Source organism: Geotrypetes seraphini, chromosome 6 (genome assembly GCF_902459505.1).
Source record: "Geotrypetes seraphini chromosome 6, aGeoSer1.1, whole genome shotgun sequence".
Lineage (NCBI taxonomy): Eukaryota > Metazoa > Chordata > Amphibia > Gymnophiona > Dermophiidae > Geotrypetes > Geotrypetes seraphini.
This window is the reverse complement of record NC_047089.1, coordinates 67997717-68011323: the sequence shown is the minus strand read 5'-3', so window position 1 is coordinate 68011323 and position 13607 is coordinate 67997717. Positions and strand designations below refer to the sequence as shown.

At 42.2% G+C, this 13607-nt stretch overlaps 1 protein-coding gene across 1 annotated transcript in view; it reads right to left on the bottom strand.

Annotated features, from left to right (window-relative positions):
- Window positions 1-858: 858 nt before the first annotated feature.
- Window positions 859-13607, bottom strand: part of EPSTI1 (epithelial stromal interaction 1) — a 74995-nt gene continuing 62246 nt past the window's right edge. Inside the window, exon 11 of the mRNA XM_033949955.1 lies at window positions 859-1396. The gene's annotated coding sequence lies outside the window, so the exon portion shown is untranslated. The remainder of the gene's footprint in view (window positions 1397-13607) is intronic.

The following is a 13607-nucleotide window of genomic DNA, read 5'->3' as shown; positions in this document are numbered from 1 at the left end:
GCTTTGAGCATTTGCGCATGCTCAAAGCCTTCTGGTCTCGCTCGGACCAGAAGGCTTTGAGCATGCGCAAATGCTCAAAGCCTAGTCCAGCCCGGCACAGGAAGAAGGAGGATCTCTCTCGCACCGCCCAGCCCAGCCCAGCCCAACCCAACGAGGGAGGATCTTCAGGCACTGGCACTGGCACATCCTGTGCATTGGTGCTGGTGCCGGTGCCCAATCAGGTAAGAGTTGTCTTTGCAGTGCTGGGGGGGATGTAGGATCGCGGGGGAGGGTGGGTGACGCGAGCAGGGAAGGAGGATGCCGGTTCGCAGGAGGAATGCCGGATCAGATTATCTCGGATCAGAGGGGGAGGGGGGGTGATGCAAGCGGGGGATGCCGGTTCGGAGTAGGCGGGAGGTTTTAGCATGCGCGGTATACGCGTGTGCGCGCTATATTACAATTTTATTACATAAATTTCTGTTCCCCGCGCGCTATACCTGTGTGCGCGTTTACACGGGTGCACGGTATATGAGTGAAAATACGGTATATGCCTTCTGAGGTGTGTGCACTTTTCCACCAGTGATGATATAAACTTTTGTCTGTATTAAATTATATAAATGCTTGTTGGTAGTCTATTTTTATTGAAACCTATTTCCATGAAACATTCTTATTGCAGGCTTGGATTGCTATGATTGCCATGTTCAAGAAATAGAACAAACTAAAACCTATTAAAATAATTCATGATCAGAGATTACAACGAGTTCAGGAAATCAATTGCATCTAGAATGCAAGTATAATCAATCAACAAAAGAGTTAAACCAATAAAATCATTACACAGAATGGCTAGTAGATGTGGAACAAAAGCAACAGAAGCAGGGCTGCCGACTGTCAATATATTTACTGATAATCAATAAAATAATATTTTTAAAAGTCACATAGCCATAAAAATTATTCCCCTTAGGTAGCAATGAAGTGAGTGATTTGGCCTTTCTCCGATGCTGTGGGCTCAGGCTCTCTGAAGCTGTACTACTTTGGTATACAAAGGGGTGAACTTCGGCATAGCAAAACCAGCTGAACTCAAAGGGCTTCTTTTACAAAGGTGCCTTAGCGGTTTTAGCGAGCGCTAAAATGCCACGCACGATAGCCGCTACCGCCTCCTTTTAAGCAGGCGGTAGTTTATCGGCTAGTGCGCGCTATTCGTGTGCGTGCGCTAAAAATAATAGCACACCTTTGTAACAGGAGCCCAAAATGGTGACAATAAAATGAGTGTCCATAAAAAAGTTAGGTTGTCGGTACAAATGTGGTAGACTGTCAGCAATAAACAATTTCAAGAGTTGCCAACCCTGGCAGAATGCAGAAGAAAAATTGATTGCAGGAAGGGTAGCTCTGGAACTTGTTCAAATGTAGATTTCTTAATCTGAAACAAAATAATCGAATTCAAGTTATCTCATTGAACAAAACAGAAACCAAACACTATTGTAGAGCAGTGGAACAAGAAACGTTGATTCACAATAAACTCTGGGTTCGATATTCTAAAGTATTTATCTAGACCAAGGGGTAGGCAATTCTGGTCCTCGAGAGCCACAGGCAGGTCAGGTTTTCAGGATATCCACAATGAATATATATGAGATGGATCTGCATGCACTGCCTCGAGATGCAAATCTATCTCATGCATATTTATTGTAGATATCCTGAAAATCTGACCTCCCTGTGTCTCTCAAGGCCCAGAATTGTCTACCCTTGATCTAGACAACAGCCCTACTACCTGGATAAATACCACTGAGAAAGATATTCAATGTTACTAAACAGATAATAATATAGATATATCTGGACAGTGCTGGAGCAGTTTGGGACGAGTAAAGATAGAGACCAAATTTATTCAGGTAACAACTGGTTTCATTGCTACAATCCAGATAACTATTCGGACAACTTAGGAGAGCAAAAACATTGTCCTAAATGTATCTGGATAAGCTATCTGGATCATGGCTAAATATTGCCTCTATCTCAGGGGTATCCATTCTTCATCCTTCAGTGCAGTCAAGTTTTTAGGATTTCCCTCAGTGAATATGCGTGAGACTACATCTATTCATATTCATGGATATCCAGAAAAATCTGATAATTAGGCACCATATTATTTACCCCCATTGTCTTCCATCTGCTCAGGTATCATTCATTAATACAAAGGACATCTATGCGGAATGTATCATCAGATAAGACTGCTTTGAATTTGAATTCTGAGCAGTTTACTGGAGGTCAACAATTTCAAGGCCCCATTCTTTAATTAATATGCCCTATTAATTTGCCACAAACTTCAATAAACCAGTAGCCACACTCTCATTTGAATAATTATTAGATCTTATATGTAATAATTTTTTTCAATTCATTTTATTCCAAAATATCTATAATCCACTTTAAACAACAGTTAGCAAGCACTCCTGCAGTGACCTCAGCGGCTACACTCAAGTGTCTTATTTCATCAGCCACATTATTTTATAAATTCATTTTCTATTATAAGGTTTTAAGTCCAAAAACAAACATCTTAAATGATTTACTGAATGGGGCTCCGACATGAATTCAACATTTCGTGGAGGAGCTGTTTCAAGGAGCATCCCCTCTAACAGTAAAACATATCATCAGCGTATCATAAAACTTCCTTTTTAAATAGTAGCATTACCCCAAGATACATAAAATGATAATTTAAATCATGCAGTTTCTCACCATTTAAGCCATCACACCACTATCTCTGTGCTGGTCTCAATATGGTGGTGGCGTCTTACTTCCCACTCTTAAACAAACTAACTAAAGAATTAGCCAATCACTGAGCAGCTACACAGACATACCAACATTCATACTAACATCATCCATTCCAGTTCAGCATGTAGCTCAAAAGGGCTAATGGTGTTTAGTTCATAAATCCATTTTTGTTCTCTATGATACGCTGATGATATGTTTTACTATTATATGGGATGCTCCTTGAAACAGCTACTCTGTGAAACGTTAAATTCACGTCGGAGCCCCATTCAGTTTATCATTTAAGATAAGTTTTTTTAGACTTAAAACCTTATAATAGAAAATGAATTTATAAAATAATGTGGCCGATGAGGAGGCTGGCTACTATATAGCTCAAGCTTTACATGAAATAAGATGCTTGAGTGTAGCCGCTGAGGTCACTGCAGGAGTGCTTGCTAACTGTTGCTTAAAGTGGATTATAGACGTTTTGGAATGAAATTAATTGAAAATTAGAAAAAATAATTACATATAAGATCTAATAATTATTCAAATGAGAGTGTGGCTGCTGGTTTATTGAAGTTTATATGCTGCTTCACTCAGAAGAAATATTTTTTCTATACTAATTAAGGCCAGATATATTGTGAAAATTAATTTACCAGACATAAACCATAAGATTGTTAAAAAAAAGCAGAATTTCTGATCAGTAGACAGGTACAGTACAAGGAAATCAATAGGTAAATGAATTGCACTGTTGGGACAGTGCATATTTGAAAATGTTGCTTGCCGCAGTATTAAAAATTTTCCAGTGAAAATGTTGCACAATGAGCAGATGTGGCCAAGCTATACAAGACATATAAAAACCAGGGCATTAGGTTACTCTTTGCAGTCCCACAGATAGCACTGCAGAATGAAGAGATGCAGTCCTGCTTCAAACAGTAGCTGAAAAAAAAGAATCCAGAAGCTAGCACACACATGGGACTTCAAAATATTGAAGCAGCATTTTATGCAATATAATATAAATCTATGATATGTGTTATTACACCAGATCTCGCTTCTCCCTATCCCCAGCCATCTACCCAGTGTTAAGATATGGCTTTATAGATGAACTGTACAAAATGTTGTTTTAATATTTTATGAGTCCTGCATTATGCATGCCATGCTTTTTATGGCTTCTCCTGCGCAAAGTTATCAAAATGTATTGTTCCTCAAAGAAAGCACCGACGTGCCTAATAAGTAATAGAATTTCAGCCACTAGAATGCATTGCATTCTCTCATAAATCAAATAGCCAAAACTATTTCAGTGCATGTAAAGTTGATTATAGCCACCATTTCAATTGTCTCCAATACTGGAGGGGCCATTTTAGTAAGATGTGCTGAAATCTGGGCTTGATGCATTCTAACGTGGGACTTTCCATGCGCTAAGTCCTGACTTACCTTGGCCTATTTTTAATGTGTTTTCTTTTTTTTCTGGTTGTGCATTAATGTTCCAATTAGCATGCAGTTACTGCAAAATCTTAACATGGGAGCATCTACCACCTCCTAGTTAGGAGACGCTAAGGCCCTGTTTCTATATTTAAAAAAAATAAAGGCCTACAGTTAGGCACCTAGATCAGCTTGTCTACCCAATCTAGGTGCCCAACTTAATTTTTATAATTGACTTAAACAGCGCTAATTGAAAGCACAATTAAAAATCAATTAAAAATAATCTAAAAAATTAATTTGCCTATAGGCATTTAACTTGATAAGTATCTGCACCAAGGAACTCACTGGCAAGAAGGCATGGTTAGGGGCAGATTTGGAGAGGAGTGTGTGCATGGATTCAGTTAAGCATTGGTATTTTAGGCCAAGAAAACCTTGGCTTAATATACCGGCACCTAAGTCAATTTAGGCACCGCTAGGCACGATTCTACAAATGGCACCTAACCTTGATTCAACACTCACTGGGGAGGTTAGTTATTGGGTAATCACCAAGGAAAATGCAATACAAAGTAACAAAATCACCAATCCCTGATTAGTAGAGGATTATATACACCATAGGCAGCGGAACGCTTTTTTGTTAGGGAGCACAAGCTCCGCCCCAGACCCCGCCCACGCTCCGCCCCAGACCTCACTCCATAATAGTACTAATCGTAATACCATTTTTTCCATTTATTTTTCATATGCTGTCATGTACTATGTTACTATGTTACTATGTTACTATATATACACACAATATAATCTTATTAACAATACATAATGGTTAACCACAAAATTAAACTACACAAAGCACACTGTACGTATGCTTCTCAACATTCATTTCTACCAGAACACAGATAACCCCTATGCAAATACGGGACCACAAACTAAAAGTACTAATACATATATATATATATATATAAACGAAAGCCTAAGATTCAAGATTCTGCATGCAATACAACCCCAGAGAAATAGAAATAAATGCATTTCTTCCTTAACAGTGCAAAATATAGACAGCAGATGTAAATTCCCCAAATTAGCACAATTAAATCACTAAATTGAAAATAAAATCATTTCCCCTACATTTGTTGTCTGGTGATTTTGGTTTTCATACTATCTTTCCCAGTCTCTAGCTGCACTTTCTTCTGTCTGTGCTCTTAACTGTACAGTATATCCAGGGCCACCTTATCCATTTGCTGTTTTTCTCTCCTTCACTTTCTGCCATACATCCATCTTTAGCATTAACTTTTAACATTCAACTTTCTTCCATTTTTCTGCTTTCTTCTCAAAATCTACTTTTTCGTGCCTTCCCTTCCCATCTATACATGTGTACCATCTTCTCCGTCTTTCTTCTCCCCTACTCCCATCTATCCATAAGAAGCATTTCTTCTTATCTCTTCCCTGCCACACCCATTACTGTGCACCATTTCCTCCCTATGCAACATCTCATCCTCTCCCATAGTCAGACATCTCTGTATTCCCCCTTCCCCTCTCATATGGTCTGGCATCTTTCTCCTCTCCTTCCCATAGTCTGGAATCTTTCTCCTCTCCCATGGTCTGGAATCTCTCTCTCCTTCCCACCCTCTTCCCGAGGCCTAGCATCTCTCTCCTTTCCTTTCTGCAGTCTTGTATCTCTCTCTCTCTTCCCTCCTTGCCTTCCATTATGTGGTCTGGCATCTCTCTTTCTCTCCTTCCCATTCCAGTGGTCTGACATCTCTCCCTTCTTTGGGTCATCTCTCCTCCCTCCAAGTGTAACATTTCTCCCTCCCTCCTCTTCACCACTATCATTCCAACAATTCTCCCTCTTTCTTCCTTTCCCCATATACATCATCTCTCTTTCCCTCTCAAACCACACACCTATGTCCAACAATTCTCCGTTCCTTTTCTCTCCCCTACTGGTAGCATTTCTTTCTCTCTCTTCCCACTACTCCACCTGAGCAGCATCTCTCTTTTCCTTCTTTCCTACCCTCCCCAGCCCCCGCATTTGTCCTTCACAACCCTCTCCCAGCATGTGCAGTAACTGTCTTCCCAACCCCCTGAGCATCTGTCCTCCTTGCCTTCCCAACTTCTAACTCCCTACCTCCTGCACCCAGCCTCTCCATATCAGGCTTTGCACCCAGCCCCCTTCCCAGTCCGGCTCTGCACCCAGCCCCCTTCCCTCCCTCCCCTGTCAGGCTCTTCACCCATGGGATCGGGTTTCTTCTGTCATATAGCGGGAATGAGCACTGCCCCAGTCCCCTTCCCTCCCAACCTCTGTCAGGCTCTTCACCTGGGATCGGCTTTCTTCTGCTGCAGAGCGGCAATGAGTACTGCCCCAGGCCTCTTCCCTCCCAACCCCTGTCAAGCTCTTCACCCGCGGGAATGGCTTTCTTCTGCCGCTCAGCAACAATGAGCAGGAGCACGCTTTGGCGCACCTGCTTGGCGCTGAGCGGCTTGTTGACCGACTCTCGCAAATTCTCACGGCCCCTGTGCCCCCCCCCCCCAATTCCAACATTTATGATATACACTGTATTATCTTCATAAGTGCTCAGAAAAAAGTTTTGAAGAGACCAGACTTTGGGCCCCAGCCCCAGCTATAAAGGTTGCTCTTCTTTTTTCAATCACAGTACTTGTTAAAACATCATATTATAGCCATAAATTCATCTGTTACTAATTGCTTATCAAAATATTTAAAAACGTATCTGTGGTGGAACTGGGCTGCCATACGAGTTTTGATGTGTTTCGCGACAAGGCTGTTTCAGAAAACCCACCGTGATTGCAACGTGCATTGGTCTCACTGTAATTTCAAGATTGAATGAACATCGAAGAGCAATGATATAAGCAAAGATTTATGCAAAAATAGTGTAAAATCCTTCATTTTGGGTGCAGTAATCCAAGGGAGCAGTACACAGTGGAGTTGAGATTTTGATGTGTACTAACCAAATTGTAGAACGCAGGGTTCTGTGTTTGCTGTATTTTAACAGGGTACATTGCCAGGAAATAAATTCTTATTCACCTTTCACTGGAAACAGCTGCCCTGAGTTGTTCCAATCATGTGATCTCACCATAAGCTGTTGTCCTAACTTGGAATTTGTTACCTTTTACTAACACTACTGACTCTGGAATAGTGTTTGCACTTCTATCATACTGCTTCTGCTGTTTATTTTTTTCTGTTTTTGCTTGGTTTTTAAAGGGTACACTACTGGAAGAGAAATTCTCACTCACCTTTAATTGGAAACAGCTGCCCCAAGTCATTCAGATCATGTGATCTCTCACCTGACCAGGAACTGCTTACCTCTAGTTAGACTATACTAAAAATCACTTTCTCTGGTGGAGTTCAAATGATCATGACCTTGTGGAAAACATCATTACAGTATAATCTCGTTATAATGGACTTCAAGGGACTTGAAAAAACTGTCCATTATATCCAGAGTTGCATTTTTAAAAAACTTTATTTATAATCAATGAACAGTCATTGCACAAGCATATCAGCAACATCAAGAACAAAACTCAGCAAAACATTGGTATGGCATGAAATGATTGCAAAACCAGAACACTAAAAGATGTTCTAAAACATTATGTCGTACTGTAATGGAAAGAAAAATACTCTGTCATTTTCTTCTGGGCTGCATTTTGATACTATATCACCAGCATGCCATGTGCCTTATAGCGGAGTCTGCATGCCTGTTATAGCCGAAGAAAACTACAGCTAAAAGCGGCTCTGGGGACCAAATTGGTTGTCCTTTATATCCAAAAGTCCATTATATGCGAGTCCGCTATTGCAATGATTTTCTGTATGTTTATAATGGCGCACGGCTGGGACCAGTGGACCTCGTCCACTATAGGCAAGGTTCCATTAAAAGCAAGTCCGTTACAACAAGATTATACTGTACTAGCAATTATCCTTCTACTCATTCGCTACAATTAACCATTCCAGTTTTCTGAGGACACCACCTTGTGGTTTTCTCCCTCGGCAGCAATTGCTCCCATACATTCATCCCCTTTTACCTAGCAGTTCTTCCACTGCCTCTAAAACAACTGTACCCCAAATTCCTATGGCATTTCTGAATTCTCTGCTCTAAATTGTTTTATGTCTCCCAGAAACATGGCTTAAGACGAGTGATACTTTCTGCATCTCTGGATCTCACAAAGCTCACTGAAATTTCCTCCCTTTTTTCCTACCCAGAAATGCAAAATTCTAAAAATCTCAATGCCATCCCCACTTTTCCTTTTATTGTTTTACTGTCTGCTTTCCTTATCTGCTACCCAATGGGATGCTTGTTATTGAGCTGTTGCTGAAGCTACTGTCCGTTACCCGAATCTCTTAATCCTTGGAGATTTTAACATACATGTCGATCGCCCTTCCCACCAACATGCACGTTCTTTCATTCTCTATTATCGGATCTGGAAAGAGCCCTGGAATATCACCAAGCACTGACATTGCAGTATGATAGGGAGATATTATCAACTTTTTTGTTAATAGCACATAGAAAGGGCCATGCCTAGACACCTAAATGTGTATATTTTAGAAAGAAGAAACAGTGGGATAGGATGGATAAACTATAATATTTCAAACATGTAAATGATGCACAAGAAGCAAACATATCTCAAGAGGATTTGAAGAAAGAGATTAACGGCCTCTTTTACAAAGCCGCGCTAACAGCCCCGAAGCCCATAGAGATTTAAAGCGCTTCAGGGCTATTGCTGCGCGGTAGCCACTAGCACAGCTTTGTAAAAGAGGTCAGAAGATATGAGGCTCCGAGAAAGTAGGCTTTGAGTTTTCATAGATCACTGTTCATTCTGTCTACTCATTCTGGGGGTTGAGCCTGCTTCAAATCATAGTGTAATCAAAGGGTAGGGGGGAATGATACCTGGCTCGGGCCTAGATGCAGAAGAGAAACTTTAAAAAGGGATTGGGGGAATTAGAACTGAGCTGGCAGAATCAGATTGGGTGGAAATTAGAACTGGGCGGGATCAGATCAGGTGGCGGGTGGGGGAATGCAAGAGGGGAATCAGAACCTGGGGACAGGTTGGGGATCAAAGCTGGGTGGTGGCAACGGCTTAGAAGTTATGTGGGTGCTGGCAGATATTCAGGGCCAGCTAAGCTTTCAAAAATAGGGCAGCCTTTTGTGTGATTGTATCTGGTAACTTAGCTATGCAGGCACCAGCACTAAAAATGGCCTTTATCCGAATATGTGCCAGCTCCTCCTTGACTCTGCCCTGGATCATCCTGTACTGGGTTCTTTTGGATTGAGCTAATATTCTGCGGCACTACCTCCACTGACTATTAATGACCAACCTGCTATGCATGGTTTATGCAGGCAGAAGTCTCTCCTGCCCACTTAAACCACTCTGAATATTGACTCCTATGGCTATAATTAAAAGGCACCGGATGCACATCACTGGAAACAACTCAGCACAGAGAGCTCAGCACTTTGGAAGACTTTTCAGATCCAGGACTGTTGAAAGGAAAATAACCTTTGTATATCGCCGATCCTTGCCAACTCAGGTACTATTAATCTTTGGCTTAAGCTTATGCTCTATTTAGTTCTATCCAAACACTATGAATTTGTTTTCGTCTTTAGGTTAACCGAATCGAGATCCAATTTGGGGATGATGCGGTATACAGTATAAACCTAAGTTTTAGATTAGATTAGAAAGTAGGTACTATATTCGCAAAATCTCAGTTTCTACAGAAGCATATAATAAAATGAAAATAGTACTAAGAATAAAAATTACTCTGATCTGCCACCAATTTCAAATTTTAGGGCTCTGGCCAATTTTGTATGCAATAACCCTAAATTCTATATATGTCACCTAAAAAATCACCTACTAGTGTGGTGCTATGTACGATTCTACAAAAGTTAGGTACACTGTATAGAATCACTCAGTGATGCCTAGGCGGCATTAGGTGTCGATATATATCCTAACTTTAAGGTGCACCCTATTTATGCCAGGGTTTTCGTGGCCTAAATGTGTGCATCTAACGTATGCACACAATGAGCTAGATTCACAAAGCAAACCGATCGTGTACCGATCGGTTTGCGACCCCTTTATGACCAAATTTACCTCCAGCCTGATTCACTTACCTCTCCTGCGATCTGCTTCGAATCCATGCATGCAAATGAGGTGAAACACATACAAAGTGGGCAGGGACGCGATTCACAACACAATAAATCCGATCCAACTGGGCTGGCCGATCAACTGAAGAAGCGACTTCTGGGGACCAGTCGAAAACGTCTTTCCGAATGGAAGCCCTGCTCTCTGCCCTGCTCTGCAATCTCTCCTGCCTGCTCATCCCGAATGTTGCCCTGCTCTGCCCCGCTTCTTCTCTCCTGCTGCTCGCCCCGCATGCCACCCTGCTCTGCCCCGATCTTCCCCACGAATGCCGCCCTGCTCTGCCTTGATCTTCCCCAAATCTCTCCTGTCTGCTCGCCACATTGCTGTTCTCCTGTCTTTCCCCGAATCTCTCCTGCCCCTTTCAGGGCTAAAAACTATTACTTTGGGCCCTTGTTTGCAAAGAGAGCAAGGGCTGAAAATCAAGGTAGACAAGTGGAGCCACGTACAAGAAATACAATCACTTCATGGCAGTCAGCCTTGGAAGTGCTTTCCATCCAGGGTAGAAATCGCACCAGAAATAAAGGGAATTGGGGGAGGGGAATGCTCTTCATGGAGCGTCTGCCAGTAAAATGGGAGTTTAAAAGAGGTGGATTTTAGAATGGATTGTAGCACCATGCAGCTTTTACAGCGAGCCCAAGGAGCCGAAGTCTAGTTTTGGGTTTTTTTTTTTTTTTAAAAAAAGGTCGCGGCTCGGACGGGCATGCACAGACCATCTACAGATGGTCTGCGCATATGCATGGATCGCACAACAGTGATCCATGCAGGCAGATGGAGGCATTCCTCCGATCGCTCCCATCTGCATATTTTATCTTGCGGAATTTGTTGGACCTGCCCGGATCAGTTGATGAATCTAGCCCAATGACGCCTAAGTCAAAACCAGGCGCCTAAACCAAAAACATGCTCACAATCATGCCTACTTTTAGGTTGGTGCTTTGAACTAGGCACATACCACTTTGTGGTATGCACCTACCAAGCTGTGCATCTAACATTCAATTAACTCTAATCAATGTCAATGATGAGGTGTTAATTGCCAATTATCTGTGCCAATTTAGCCTATTAATTAAGTTAGATGCCTACATCAGTTAGGTGCGCCAATGTAGGCACCTAACTTTAGGAGCACTTTATGGAACTCACGTATGAAGAAAGGTTGAGGAAACTGCGGATGTACTCACTGGAGGAGCGAAGAGAGAGAGGGGACATGATTGAGACCTTTAAGTATATTACTGGGCGTATAGAGGTGAAAGATGATATCTTCAGTCTTACAGGGCCCTCGGTAACCAGAGGACACTCGCTGAAAATCAGGGGAGGGAAATTTCAGGGTGATGCTAGGAAGTACTTCTTCACTGAAAGGGTGGTAGATCATTGGAACGAGCTGCCTCAGCGGGTGATTGAGGCCAGCAGCGTGTTAGATTTCAAGAGAAAATGGGATATTCATGTGGGATCTCTAGGAGAGTAAGAATCAGGGAGTGGGTCATTGGTATGGGCAGACTCGATGGGCTATGGCCCTTTTCTGCCGTCAGTTTCTATGTTTCTATGTTTCTATGTTTATAGAATTTGGGGGTAAGGGCCCGATATTCAGCTGGTGGTGGTCAGCGTTTTGTTGACCACCATCGGATTTATTTCTGGATATTCAATATCGGGCCATGTCCGGGCTCCAGCACTGAATTATGTTCTTATGGTCTTAATTTCCAGGTATACAGGAGCAGCCACAATATCGCTGTTGTAGATTATTCAGCACTTAACCAGATAAGTTGAATTGCGTAAAGATACGACTGTGTTACGTGTTAACTGGTTATCCCCCCCTTTTACAGAGCTGCACAAGCGTTTTTAGCACCAGCCGCGGCGGTAACAACTCAGACGCTCATAAGAATTCTAAGAGCGTCGGAGCTGTTACCGCGGCAGCCAGTGCGGGTTTGTAAAAAGGGGGGGGGGGGTATGTGCTGAATATGAGCATTTAGCCAGTTAAGTGCTGACTGTCTCCAGAATGCCCACAATGTGGTTTAGGCTTAGGCGCTAGTTGGTCATTTTCAGAGGCATTTTCCAGCTATATGCGTCTGAATATATCTGGATAGTCCCAGACAAGTGTTTTAAATAGTCAGGACTCATTTCTGGCCATTGAAATCACTTTAAATATTGACCCCAAAATTTTTTTAATGAATGGTAACAAACCTTTTGTTTGTTACCGAGTACACATCCCCGATATCTATGTCACTTAGAATTGAAGGTAATTTTATTTTTTCAAAATATGCTATTTGGGTTATTTTTTTGTGAATGCGATGCTTGCTTATGAGATCACTTGAAACTGAAATCCTCTCTTAAAGAAAACACACTGGCAGCCACATCGGATTACATTCAAAATGCTGTTCATTACCTTTAAGTTACTAACAGCCCATTCTCCAGCTTTTCTAGAAAGATTTCTGATCCCATATACATCTTCCAGATTGCTACATTCGACATAGCAACAGCTATTATCAATTCCTTCAGTTCGCCAGATATTTTATGATCCAACTCACAAGACAATTTTCTCAGTAATAGCTCCCACGCTGTGGAACTCTCTTCCACTGAACATGAGACAAGAACCAATTGCTCCCAAATTTAAATCTGACCTAAAAACCACTCTCTTTAGAGATGCCTTCATCCTATAGATTAAGATTTTTGATATCAGCTTACCCCAAGCCTATCTGTACCATCTTATGTTTTTTTTCCTTCCCCAGGCCATTTTTTTATTTTTTGAAATGATGGAACCCTAGTCGTTTCCATTTTGTCTCCTGGGAAGTCCCCCTTTTTTATTTTAAAGAGTTTGTGTTAACTTCCCCTGTAAGTAGATTTTTTATTTTCTTTTTAAACCATGTTTTAATGTAAACCGCTTAGGCTGTTAAAATGGTATATCAAGCAAAAACAAACTTGAAACATGTATCTAAAAAAATAAACAACTGCTGGCAGGGCAGGATTAACCAATAGGCCAAGAAGGCACGTGCCTAGGGCCCAAAATGGTCAGGGGGGCCCGATGAAGGAGGGCATCAACATTGTTTTTTCCAAACGGCGATGGGCCCCTCCAGCATCGATCGGCAGTGCAGGCCCCCCCCCCCCCCCAGATCGGCAACATGGGTCTCACCCTGATCGGCAATGCGGCCCCCCCCATCGACAAGCAAGCAACGCAGGTAAGAAAGGCAACGGGAACTGTAATTGTGCAAGCGGTGCTGCTTGCCCAAAGCTTCCCTCTGACGCAGCTTCCTGTTTCCGCCTGGGCGCATGGTGAGGTGGGGCGGGGCAGGGGGCCCAGTGTACTTGGGTGCCTAGGGGCCCTCGACTGCTGGCATATAGACAGTGGAATAAGTTCCCCT